This window comes from Heteronotia binoei, chromosome 2 (assembly GCF_032191835.1).
Source record: "Heteronotia binoei isolate CCM8104 ecotype False Entrance Well chromosome 2, APGP_CSIRO_Hbin_v1, whole genome shotgun sequence".
NCBI classification, from domain to species: Eukaryota; Metazoa; Chordata; class Lepidosauria; order Squamata; family Gekkonidae; genus Heteronotia; species Heteronotia binoei.
Genome location: NC_083224.1, coordinates 16,815,561 through 16,820,458, shown reverse-complemented (window position 1 = coordinate 16,820,458; position 4,898 = coordinate 16,815,561).

Here is a 4,898-nt window from a genome sequence, read left to right as displayed (position 1 = left end):
TGTGGGAAGAGATTCAGTCACTGTCTTCAGTAGCATCAGGAAATCCACAGAGGGCAGAAAGTTTTGGAACAGAGAGAGTTGCAGTCAGTGTGATTATCTTCAACATCATCTTGGAACCCACACAAGGTACAACCATGGAAGTTCTTAGCTAAGTGGTGCTGAACTCATAGAATCATAGAGTTGGAAGGGGCCAAACAGACCATCCAGTCCAACCCCCTGCTCCATGTAGGTTCAGCCTAAAGCATCTCCGACAAATAATCATCCAGCCGCATTTTGAAGACTGCCAATGAAGGGGACCTCAGCACCTTCCTAGGCAGCTGGTTCTACTTCCGAACTGCCCTGAGTGTAAAAATTTTTTCCTAATATTCAGCCGGTACCTGTCTGCTTGTAATTTGAGCCCATTGCTTCGGGTCCAATCCTCAGCTGCCAAGTGGAACAGCTCCTTGCCTTCCTTTAAGTGATAGCCTTTCAGATATTTAAAGAGAGCAATCATGTCCCACCTCAATCTCTTCTCCAAACTGAGCATTCCCAAGGCCTTTCCTCAGAGGGTTCTTCCTCCAGGCCCTTGATTATCCTCATTGCTCTCTTTTGCACCCACTCGATTTTGTCCACATCATTTTTGAAGTGAGGTCTCCAGAACTGCACACAGTATTCCAGGTGTGGCCTGACCAAGGCAGTATACAGCACAGCTGTGATTTTGACATAATAGCCCTTTTGATACAATCCAGGATTAGATTGACCTTTTTTGCCACAGGATCACACTGACTGCTCATATCTAGTGTACAGTCCACTCAAGGTCTCTTTCGCATACACTACTTCCCAAAAGTGCATCCCCCATCCGGTATTTGTGCTTCACATTTTTGTGGCCCAGATGTGGGGGAGGGGAATAAAGGAAAGGGGAAGGGTACATGGATTTAAAATTTTGTAGTGTTTCTACTTATGCATTTGTTCATTTCATATTGTCAACAGAATGGGTCATCTTATAATATTCCTTGAAAAATTTTCCTGAAAATCCAATAAACCTATTGAAACAGCACTTACCTTTGTTGAATTGCATCCTGTTTGCAGCTGTCCGCTTCTCTAGATTATTCATTGTTGAATTTAAACTCTATCCTCCTGGGTGTTTGCTACTCCTCTCAACTTGGTATCATTAGCAAATTTTATGAGTAGCCCTTCCACCCCATCATCCACATCATTGATAAAAATGTTGAAAAGAACCGGGCCCAAAATCGAGCCCTGTGGCACCCCACTGGACACCTCCCTCCAATCTTATGAAATTTCATTGACAACCACTCTTTTGGTACAGTCCTTTAACCATTTTCCTATCCACCGAACTGTCCTATAGTCCAGTCCACAGTCTGCAAGACAACAGTATTCTGGCTAGCCTTTAATTCATCCTGAAGTACCGATATAGTAGCAGGGAATGATATCTAATAAACACTGAACGCCATCGGAGATCAAATGATATTAGCACCTGACTCTTTTAATTCTTTAATTTTAATTATGATGTAACTAATGTGGTTGAACTGTTTATTGTGATTTTATTGGTTGTGAACCGCCTTGAGCCTGCTTTGGCGGGGAGGGCGGGATATAAATCAATAAACCTAAACCTAAAACTTATCACAAGCTTTACTGAAATCCAGGTAAACCACGTCAACAGCGTTCCCACAATCCAATAATTGTGTTACTTGATAAAAGAAGGAAACCAGGTTGGTCTGTCAAGACCTGTTGGAGACAAATCCATGTTGACTTCCTCGAATCACCGAGTTATCCTTCAGATGCTTACAGATCGACCCCTTTAAAATCTGCTCAAATATCTTTTCACCAACAGAAGTCAAACCGGCCTGTAGTTTCCTGGTTCATCCTTCTTCCCATTTGTTACAATGATCTGACAGAAATGTCTCTTTGTTGTCCAGACAGTGTATGCCATACAATTATTGCTGTTTACCAGAGATATAAACTTTAGAAAGGACGTAGGTGTATGCAATAAAAATATTATTTTTTATTCAGTAGACAAACTTACTTAAAGAATGAACAGCCTTACAGTATTTCCTTTATTTTGAGGTCTTTGATAACTGACCTCTCTTTCTGTAGCAATCTTGAGTGTGCTGGTTAGGTGTAAATTGAGAATGTACTTTTGATTTATGGAATAGAGCTGTTCCAAGACTTTGTGAGCCACTGGCCTTAAAGTTGTGAGCTACTGTGTACATTAGTGTGCTCGGGGGTCATCCTTCCTGAAACAAGACAAAAATGTGTGAGCTGGAGGCTAAAAATCTGTGAGCTAGCTCACGCTAACTCAGCTTTGCGGGAACACTGGTCCTCAAAGAGACGACTGCAGGTTTACACCCCGCCCTTCTTTCTGAATCAGAGACTCAGAGCGGCTTACAATCTCCTATATATCTTCTCCCCCCACAACAGACACCCTGTGAGGAAGGTGGGGCTGAGAGAGCTCTGACAGAAGCTGCCCTTTCAAGGACAACTCAGGTGAGAGCTATGGCTGACCCAAGGCTAGTCAAGCAGCTGCAAGTGGAGGAGTGGGGAATCAAACCGGTTCTCCCAGATAAGTGGAGGAGTGGGGAATCAAACCCAATTCTCCCAGATAAGAGTCCACACACTTAACCACTACACCAAACTGGCTCTCAAGCGTGTGTGAGCTTTTGAGCTCGCTGAGATGCTTTGTCAGCAGAGATGTTGCCCAAAAGTTTAAAAACGAAGAAGGCAGAGAGCAGATTTGTGAGGTCAAGATCGGAAGACCTGGGAAAAGAGGCGGCAACCTCAGAGCGACGCCCTTGAAGGGCTGCAGCCCTTCCCTTCGGCTCCCCTGCGCACACGGAGCTCCCCAGCCCTTCTTCCTAGGCGGACGCAGAAGGGGCTAGGAGGCCGGGCGAGGAAGGGACTGGGGGGCCCACTTGCACAGCCTCCTTTTCCTGGGAAGAAGACGCAGGGCCTCATCCAGTCTGGGGTGCAGCCCTGTGCGGAGTGACTCCCGAGCATCCCCATTCAGCCGCATTAGAGGGCCTGCTGCCTGCCATCTGAAATTGTAATCAAGGGAGGCCAGTCTTTACGAGGGGAGGGCAAGGAGCTTTTTCCGGGGCTCTGCAGGCGTGAAAGGGTTAAAAGAGCCGAGCTCTTGCCTAGAGAGGCCGACAAAGGAAGGTAGGGGGGGGGGAGGAGAGGAAGCGAAGAGGGAGGCGTCCAGAGGCGCCGGGAAGAGCCCGGGAAAGTCCCCTTTCCCGCAGCCAGTAAGTCCTTGCAATCTGGGAAGACACCAATGCAGAGGCTGCGTCTTTCCTTTGGAGAGACTGATTGCTCTTCTCTGGCGGGGTCTCCCCTTCGCAGCCCCCGGGGTGGGTGGAGGGTCTGTAAGGCTTGCAAGGCGGCTCTTGCCCGGGCGGCCTCGGGGGGGAGGATGGGGACCTCCAGGCAGGTGGGAGGGGGTGAGAAGGGGGCGCCCCCCAGGCCAGTCCCATCCCTGCATCCTGGCCTCCTGGAGTGGGGGACCGGAGGGATAGATTGCTCATGGTTTTCTGTTTTTTTGCATTTTCTTGTGTCTTTAGTCTTGTTTGATCGGGTGTGTTTTATTTGTTCAAAGTCACCCGGAGTCCCATTCCGGGGAGAGGGATACAGACTTCTGAGTCTGTTGAAAGGGCAGCTTCTGTCAGAGCTCTCTCAGCCCCACCAACCTCACAGGGTGTCTGTTGTGGGGGGAGAAGATATATAGGAGATTGTAAGATGCTCTGAGTCTCTGAGGGAAAAAGAGTCACCCCCCTGGTGTAACAGAGGCGACCACAGTGGAGGAATCGTTTGGCTGCCCAGAATGCCACCTATTTGGGCCAGTGCTCCCTCCTCCCCATCTGCAGTTTTGCGTGGGAGTTGGTATTTTATTAATTTGTATTAACTGTAGAACAAAGTTTTAAGTCCAGCGGCACCTTTTAAGACAAACTAAGTTTTATTCAAAGTATTGACTTTTGTGTGGAAACACACTTCTTGAGAATCGTCCAGGGTTTTGCGTTTTGTAAGAAAGGCAATATAATAATAATAAACTTTTATTTGTATCCCGCCCTCCCCGCCGAAGCAGGCTCAGGGCGGCTAACAAGACATGGTATACCATGATTTACATAAAACAATTTTAAAATACAGTTAGTACATACATTTAAAATACAGTTAGTACATACAAAAAGTTAAAACTACAATAAATTAGGTGCTATGTTCAGTAGATGTACTTCGATGGCTGCATATCACTTTCAGGGCTCCTTATATGCTTGCAGAAAGAGGGTGGTTTTGCAAGCCCTGCGGAACTGATTAAAGTCCCGCAGGGCTCACACTTCCTCCGGTAATTGATTCCACCACTGGGGGGCCATTACGGAGAAGGCCTGCTCTCTTGTTACTCTCAATTTGGCCTCCTTTGGTCCAGGGATCCTTAAAAGGCTTTGGGAGCTAGATCTTAGTGCTCTCTGGGGAACGTGTGGGGAGAGGCGGTCCCTAAGGTAGGCAGGGCCTCGACCATACAGGACTTTAAAGGTAATAACCAGCACCTTGTAGCGAACTCGGAATATAATATCAGTCTGTACCTGTGCAAGTTTTCTTTGCAAGGCTGATAGAGAGCCATTCCTTATAGCTCAATGTCCATGGAGAGAGATTCAGGTGGGTGTGCTTCCACACGAAAGCTCGTACCTCGAATAAAACGTTTCTGACCTTAAAGGTGCCCCTGGACACAAACTTTATTCTGCTGCTTCAGACCAACACAGCTGAACCTACATTAATCGTAGTCTGACATTTATGGGGACTCAGTGCAATCAATGGGATGGTACTTTCAATAAACTATGAAATAGGATTTGGGTTGCAGGAATCTGAAAACCAGCCTTGAAGGAAAGCATGGATGTTGACATGATCCAAGA